This window comes from Triticum aestivum, chromosome 3A (assembly GCF_018294505.1).
Source record: "Triticum aestivum cultivar Chinese Spring chromosome 3A, IWGSC CS RefSeq v2.1, whole genome shotgun sequence".
In the NCBI taxonomy this organism is placed as follows: Eukaryota; Viridiplantae; Streptophyta; class Magnoliopsida; order Poales; family Poaceae; genus Triticum; species Triticum aestivum.
Window position 1 is genome coordinate 101,715,229 of NC_057800.1, and position 8,762 is coordinate 101,723,990.

The window sequence follows — 8,762 nt, forward strand, 5'->3', positions numbered from 1 at the left end:
GACGTCATCGAGTTGAACGTGTGCAGAACTCGAAGGTGTCGTACATTCGGTACTTGATCGTTTGAATCGAGAAGACGTTCGACTACATCAACCGCGTTAAACTAACGCTTCCGCTTTCGGTCTACAAGGATACGTGGACACACTCTTCCGTCTCGTTGCTATGCTTCTTCTAGATAGATCTTGTATGATCATAGATTTTTTTTTGAATTACTATGTTTCCCAACATTTACATCTCTCCCGACACCCTCTCCAACCCCGAGTTCCTCGCGGAGGGCACCCGCTCACACCGGTTGCGTGTGGAGAGGAGGTAGGCCGCCCCATCTTGCGGACGCACGGACGAGGGTGTCATGCCGCCGCCGGAAGCAGCAGCGGACCATGTGCTCCGGCGTAGTCAGGGGAAAGCAGCGGCTTCGACTCCAATTGCGGCGTTGGTGGCACCATGAAGGGGTCACAGTGGGCGGCTGTACGGTAGGGGACAGGGTGCAGGGTTGATCTTCTTCTTCCACGACAGCCGCCCCTCGAAGCTCAGGCTCCCCACTGGGCCCAGGTACACCCCATTCTCTATCCTCTGCCCCTACGGAATAAGATGGGTTCAGAGTTTCAGTTACAGGAAAGTGTCTATTAGTCAGGTAAGTAACTATTGGACCGCTGAATCATCGTTGCTCATTTGTTCGTCCAGAATCTGATGCCATGGCTGCAATGTGACATAGGTGCTCACCGCGGCGTCGAATCACTGGACGGCGGTCACAGGGAAGTAGCTCCCTTTCTCAAACTTACGCTGCGAGACATTCAGTTTAGACAAATCGATTGATTAATTAATGACCAAATGCAAATTGCAAGTTTGAAGCTTAAAATTCAGGTGTGTGTTTGTTGGCTTGGTTACCTGAGCAGTGAAGATGAGCATCCACGTCCCGCCGGGGGACTCGGTCCTGCCGAGCGCCTCAGAGAAGGCCGAGGTGTCGAGCTTGGCCTTCTTGATCTTGGCCAGCGCGGTCAGCAGCAACACCTCCGGGGCCGGCACCTTCCTCTGCTGGTACAGGGTTTCGTGGCTGCCATGTGAATCCACTGTCTATTCTCATTGCTTAATTTGCATTGGTTGTTCCAGTCACACATAGCTAATTTTACTTTTCATACGTGCTGAAGGTTGATTTGTGCATGAAATGCTTTATGAATCTGAGCGGTCTGGCTCTTTATCAAGGAATTTCACGCAATCGTCTAATATTTTGACAGCAATTGGTGCGGGTACAGAATGGGGACCAGTTCTCCCTTTGGACATTTTTATGATGTTGTTTGGTAGCAAGTTTTGATGTTTCCTAATCAGAGAGAACAAAGATCTCTCCAAGCAAGATGAAGCTTTTATCTCAGATGCTTTATGCTGAAATTGATGGGCTATCTTCCATTTGCTAGACAGATGTTTCTTGCTTCATTTTCATTTGAATGTGGTGATGAAGAGTTGAAGCTGGAAGAAGCCGCATCCGAACAGCTGCTCCCCGTCGCTGCTTTATGAGCCGCCTCATCCAGCGACGCCGCTGCTTCTGAAGACACAGGAGCCGCCTCACCCGGTGAAGACTCGCGGTTGTTCCATAGTGACTCTGCCACCACCTCTGTTGTTTCCGCACTAAAATGCAGGTTTTTGCCAGCGCCTAAATTTTCTCCGCTGCTTATCATGTTTATTTTAGCTGTCCTTCCTCTGCAGAATTGAGCGCATGTTTTTTTTATAATAGTATAGCCTTTGAAAACATTATATTTCTTACCTGCACATTACTTGAAACATAGTTAAGCTGTGTATATTTAGTAGATTTTCTGCTTACATGCAATTGTCCTTAACTCTGGTTACATTTCTCTATGGCCGCAAAATTCAAGAAGTTGTATATATACATACTTTGGTCACGGTATGATCATCAAATCGAATACAATATGAGTATATGACACTTCCCGCTAAATATCTTCAGCTATAAATCTGGTTATGTACTTCTCTTTGTGTAATTAAGACCGGATTACTAGATCTTACGCAAATGGCTTTTTATTTAAGCAAATGTTGATTTTAATCTGTTGAAATATAGATGGTCTTTGCAAATCCAACGAAGGGGTGGGAATATCTGCAGCATGAAGTTTCTCCTGCTGATAGGGTGTTCTTTTTCACGTTTGTGGCATGATCATGGTCTTCTGCTATCAGTGGCAACGATTCTTCTGCTGTTGTAAGTGAGGTCGTAAGTGTTGTGTTATTACGTATTAGAGATAAAAGATTACATGTGTATGAAGAAAAATACTTGGGAGTAAGGCTGCGTTTGACCTTAGTTCTCACAAAATTAATTTCTATTTGTTTGCTAGGTTGTGTGTCCTAACATCACTACATGTTGTAGTGTATTTTTTTCCTTTAAAATCCACATTATGCAATTTGGCTTTATAAGAGGTGTCACTTTATTATTAGTGCATATATGCAAATAAAGGAAAGAGGAGGGCAAAAACAGGAAGTCAAGCAAGTGACGTTTGTTCCGCAGCAAAGAATGGGAGTTTGTTCTATTATGTTCATCAGTGTACAGATGAATTGAGACCGAAGGAATGCTCTAAATTTGCTTGAGGTTATGAATTATTTTTTGTTCTTCCTTGCATCTTACTAGAATTTTCTTATTCTTGCAATTCTTCATGTTTTCCCATACCATCTGCTTTATAGAAGTTGCTACATCGAATTAAATAAGTATATCCTTCTTTGTTGTCCAAGTTTGTTTTATTCTTTTTGTTCGTCCGAAATCTGTATGGAGTTGAGACTGAGAGAGTGACATAGATTTGCTTGAGGTTTTAAATTATTTTCTGCTGTCGAGTTTGCATGCTATACTGCAGTGGCGGAGCCAGGATTGGCTGACGCCCCAGGCGAGAAACTAAGTGTAAAAAAAATCTAGTTTCAAGCATAGTTTTAAATAGCCTGCTATAGCCCCGCTATAGCTCCGCTATAGTTGTTTGAGCATGTTGCCGCTAAATGATTTCAAGGACAATTTGCCGCTATAGCCTCGCTATAGCCCAGCTATAGCTGTTTTTAAAGGTCGCCGCTATATGTCATAGCCCACTATTTAAAACATTGGTTTCAAGGCATATAAAGTCAAGTTATAACTAATAAAAATCCAAACACAATGTTCAATGGCGGTATTTGTTCATTCACAGTTTAACTAATAAAGTAAGATATATTAAAAGACAATATCTAGCATATAAATGATACAAAAGATGGTACCAAATCAAAGGATTGATTGATATGAACCTCCTATGACTGCATGTTCAATAAAGAAAGACATATGATGTCTCTCCTCCAAGGGCGACTAGGGTTCCTGCCGCTCGACAGCAGCGGCGGCGCCATTCTGCCTCGTCCCTTGTGGCTTTAGGTCCATGGGGCGTGGTGGATCCCGGCCCTTGCCGACGGGAGGACTCTATTTTTAGACATTTATTTGAGTTTTTTGGGCTTATGTCCTACTCAGGAAGACGAGATAGTGGCGTCTCCCTGAAGATGGAATCAGGTTCTCCCTGCCTAGCCCCCATCCTGATGGTGCGTCTAGCATTGTCGGACAGGGTGTGGAGGTGTTTCTTCAGCGGATCTCACACAATTCAGTTGGCGGTTGTATTTGATGCGCTTGTCTTATAAGGCCTTAGTACGACGACTTCTGACTATCTACTACATGCCAGCTCCGGCGAGGGAGGGCGATGACGACGGCATGATTTTGGCTCGCTTCAGTGCTTGTAGTCGTTGTTAGGTGGTCTACGAACTCGAATGTAAGTTTTATTATTTTTAGTGTTCATTGTACTGCTATAATTGAAGATGAATAGATTAAAAGTTTTCCGGTAAAAAAATTATAAATTTTGAAATACAAATCAGTGCATTCAAGTAATTTTTTTAAAAAAATTTAGCAGGTTTAATAACAAATGCAAAATGTGAATTACTAAATCGGATTCCACATTTATCTTCTCTGCAGAACAACAAAAGTAAGTAAAACAATATAAAAAGGGAAAGAATTAAAGATCATGTTTGAATCAAGCCTCAAATAGTGACAACTAGCAAGAGAAATTCCCTGCAAAAAAAACTAGCACGAGAAAATGGGATTTGAGAATAGTGGCAACTAGCAAGAGAAATCTCTTCATCAACTAGCCTAAGATGGGTCATCTTCCTTTTCTAGACAAAAGGACTCCCGTACGCAACACACTAGCAGCTCAGGCTTTTGTGTCTTTCTTGTTCTCATTCACTTTTTTATTAATTGAAGTGGGCTGCACCCCAGGCCAGTGTTTTGTTCAATGGCCCAGCAAGAGGGGTAGGAAGTGGGCTGCGCCCCAGGCCAGTTTTTTTTCTCTAGATATATAGGCTGAGAAATTTCTCACGCCCCAGGCCATTGCCTGGGCTGCCTGGGGCCCAGATCCGCCCATGCTATACTGTATCATTAATAACTATTTTCTGTTGTCTGAGTTTACAAAGTCTTAAGTGCATCCAACGATCAGTTTTATTTGATTTGAATTAATAAGGTGGGATGTACATTATTTATAATCATTATAAATATTATGTTGTCAATGCCTTGATTTGAACGTTGCAAGTTTTATTACCCCGTTGCAACGCACGAGCTCTTTTACTAGTTTCTATCCAATATATATAGTATTGCACCAGGTTAATAATAATCATTGATACTCACGTATATATACCAAAAAAGGTGTTCTTCTCCGGATCATGTTTGTTCCGGTTACATAATCACGGGAAGCAACCTTTGCACAACATATTCCTCATCATGGTACTGAAGGAGATGCTCCTTCAACCGCCTCCTACTCTCGTCGTACTCCGCCGATATTATCTTGTAGTAGAGGAGGGGGTCATCATCGGCGGCTCCGAGTCCGTATAGAAACGCGTTGTAACCGTAGGGCCAGCCCGTCGGCCGCCACTCCCGCACCAGCTCCAGGAATCGGCGGAACGCGTCTCCGGTGGCGGCGGCGAGCGGGGGATCCCCGTCCTCCACCGCCCTCTACTCCGCCAGCACCCTCAGGTCGTACAGTTGGGGGAAGAAGATGTTGCACCTCCGCAGGAACGCCTCGCGCCGGGGCGGGATGCCGCCGTCAAGATGCCTGAGAAGGTACGCCACGTCGGCGGCGCCGTCCCGCGTGGCGCAGACGCAGTCGGGCATGGTGGCGCGGGTGCAGCTCCAGAGGGCCTCGCAGAAGCGGTGCGGGTTGGCCTCGCCGCGCCCCTCCCCGAGGTGGAACCGCCACACGCGGCCGGCCGGAGGCAGGTCGCCGTCGAAGCTGAGGAGGGCCAGGCCCAGCTGCACGGACCGCACGCCGTCCACGGCGGCGCGGACGGCATCGTAGCTGTCGTCCAGGGTGCGCGTGGGCGACGGGCCCGGCGGCAGCTCGATGGACGTGGCCACCGCCGCGACCCTGAAGCCCCGGGCGAGGCCGCGGATGCGGGCCAGCTCCGCCGCCTCGTTCTGGGCCCACACGTCGACCACCCGCACGGTCCTGCCGCCGCCGGATGATTCACCATGCGACATGATTGACGTACGTGCTTAGTTTCTTGTTTCCTGATCGAAGAAGCTCCGGCCATTGTTGTGGGAAGGCGAATTGGATCGATGCCCTCGGTCGGGCCTCAGGACGAGATGAGAATATATAACGGTACGACCCACCGATGCAAACTCGGAATCCCTTGGAAAAAACAACTAAAAGTAAGAAAAGATGGAAAACAAATATCAGAAATTAACGCAAGACAGAAGCAAAGACAGATTTGCTAATTATCATCTAGATACAGATTAGTTAGGTCTCAACTTAATTTTTAACCACGAGATCTAACATCAAGATATGTGTTTTTTATTTTACGGTGTCCTCCTATTATTATACTTAATCACATCCCTGTGTGTCTTTTCGCGGGCGCGCGGCCTGTTTATCCGGCCGACTATGGATGCGTTTGGTTGAAGGTATCGTATGAATGAGTTGGGACCGTTCAATTTTTTTGGGATTGAACCATTCAATTCATGTGTTTGGCTGAATATAAGTGGTGAGCTAATTATTTAGGACGGGACCATCAGTCATACTCACATAGTCATGCATGCAAAAGGTGGCCATTTGATTCGCCCGATTTGGTTGGGTGGAACGGTTCAGCATCTTCAAGGCATATTCTCTTTTTTTGGCTCGAACCATTCATGTGCTTTATAACCAAACATGTCTATTTTCTGAACGATCCCAACCTATTCATGACCGCCCTTGCAACCAAACGCACCCTATATGTCTCGCTTATAACGAGATGCAGGGCAGTCTCACCGGCAAGGGCGACATGGTCCAGCCCAGGCGGTCGTGAGGCCACAATCCTTTTTTCCGTTTTCCTTTTTTGCTTTCTTTCTTAGTTTTATTTATATTTGCAAAACACACACACACACACACACGCGCGCGCACACACACACACACACACACACAACACACACACACACACACACACACACATTATAAAATAAGTTTAAAATAAATTCAAAAATTCAAAATAAGCATTTGAAGTTTGTTAAATGTGTATAATGTCTTTTATATATATGAAAAATGTATACACAAAAGTGTATAATAAAGTTAATCATGTATTTAAAAAATGTTAATCAAGCTTTTGGAAAAAAATCAAGTATTTTCAAATGTTAATAGAGCATTTAAAAAATATTTAATGTGTATAGGAAAAACCTTCTCATCCAAATGAAAAAGATATACAAAAAATGTGTATGAAAAAATAATGCTCATGTATTTACAAAATGATAAATGGATATAAAAGTGTTCCTAGTGTGTATGAAAAATGTACAACAAGATTAGATAAAAGTAGACATCGACAAAATATTTAGAAAAAGTAGATTATGTATTTCAAAATGTTAAACAAGTATATAAAAATTTCCTGGCGTATAGAAAATTAAACATCGTGTGTGAAAACATGTTTATTGCCATAAAAAGCTCACCGTGTATTAAAAAATGTTTAAAATGTATCAAAAATACTAATATTGAATTCAAAGAATGTTAAACGTGAATTAAAATATTGTGTTTGACATATATAATTCTATATAATTATAAAAAGTTAATTATGAAAAAAAATATAATTATAAAAAGTTAATTATGTATTTTAAAATGCTAAACATGTATAATTTATTCTCTAATGTTTACGAAAGATAAAAGATCACCATGTATTTGAAAAATATTGACCATTAATTAAAAAATCATAACTTGTATTTAAGAAAAATGTTTCACATGATACTAAAAGTATACATTGTGTTTTGAAAAACAGACATGTGTTAATAAAAATGTAATGGATGAAAGATCAACAAAGAAACAAGTAAAAATTAAAAAACAATGAAAGCCGAAAAAGAAACAATTGAATCTAGTAAAAGAAAAAAATACCGAATAAAATGAATGCAAAAGAATGGAAACGGTGAAACCCGAAAAAGAAACAAATAAAAATAAAGGAAACCAAAAAAAGTGAACCATAAAAAAATAAGAGAGGAAAAGCTAGTAAAAACGAAGAAAGAACAAAGGGACTGAAGAAATCATAGAAAAGATGGAAAAGTAAATATCCAGTATAAATCAAGAAAGTAAATGAACAGAACCAGTGAAAAAAGCTTAAATACGAAAACAAAGAAAACAATGAAGAAAAAAAGAAAAGCGAAAGAAACAAAGGAAAAAGGAAAAAAGGAAAAATGGAAGAAACTCGCAGCAGCAAAGACATTAAACACACGAGCGAGTGAGCGGGCATGGTCGCTAGAAAAGGGCTAGCCCATTAACACGTGGAAAAAAGCTTCAGGCGAGACTTACTTATGACTCGCGTCCAGCGAGATATAGTCGCGATGTCGTGTCTACAGTATTGTGCGCCGCATACAACAGAATTGTAGTAGCAGGTCATCGAGGTTGCACGCTGGCGTGCTCCTAGCGAATGCTCGGGCGGCGACTAGGGTTTCCTCCTGTCGCCACCCCTAGCCCTCCCACTCTCTCCCTCGCCGCCACCCGAGGAGGTCGTGGGGCAAGTTCGCGTGGCCGCCGGTGACGGTGGCGGTGGAGATCTTGTCATTTCGTTTCTCTCGTGGAGGGCAGCGGTCGTCGGGGTGGCGGCCCCGAGCGGCGAGGCATCGACGTGACGGCTGGTTGCCTTTGTTGGTGCTGGTAGCCAGGTTCCTTCGCCATTCGGGCGGCAAGGCCCCTCGTGGTTGGCGGTCGCGGCGGGAGGCCTTCTTCTTGTAAGATCTGAAGGTATGACTTCTCCACCTTTTTGGCTCACTCTTTCTCCCCATCCATGGTGTCCGGCGGCCTTGGCGGCCGTCGCTCTAGCTAGTGAGGTGTTGGTGGCACAGGTTTGGGTTCGAGGGAAACCCTAGGCCGATTGGTCCGGCCTCGGCAGCTACGACGCCCAAGGGCGCCGCTTTCTATCCTTGGAGGCAACGTTGAGGACCCTCCAGCCCCACCCCCTACCTTGCTCCCGAGCGAAAGCTCAAAATCCTATCCGGATTGGGCGGCGTCATCGCCGTGCGCGTCATGCTCTCAATGGAGACGTCGCCTGGGGATGCTACAGGTTTGGGTGAGTGTTGCCTTGGTGTGGAGGCGTCTGGCAGCTGGTTTGTCCTTATAGCGCTCCCGATATGACCGTACACTAATCATACACGCAAACGTGTACGATCAAGATCAGGGACTCACGGGAAGATATCACAACACAACTCTAAAAATAAAATAAGTCATACAAGCATCATAATACAAGCCAGGGGCCTCGAGGGCTCAAATACAAGTGCTCGATC

The 8,762-nt window shown here is 44.1% G+C and overlaps 1 long non-coding RNA gene across 1 annotated transcript; it reads left to right on the plus strand.

The window, feature by feature from the left end:
• The first annotated feature begins 237 nt into the window (after positions 1-237).
• On the plus strand, positions 238-2,454 carry LOC123058030 (uncharacterized). The gene is made up of 3 exons (XR_006427042.1): positions 238-547; positions 680-1,629; positions 2,064-2,454. It is a non-coding gene; the product is annotated as an uncharacterized lncRNA (long non-coding RNA).
• Positions 2,455-8,762: the final 6,308 nt, after the last annotated feature.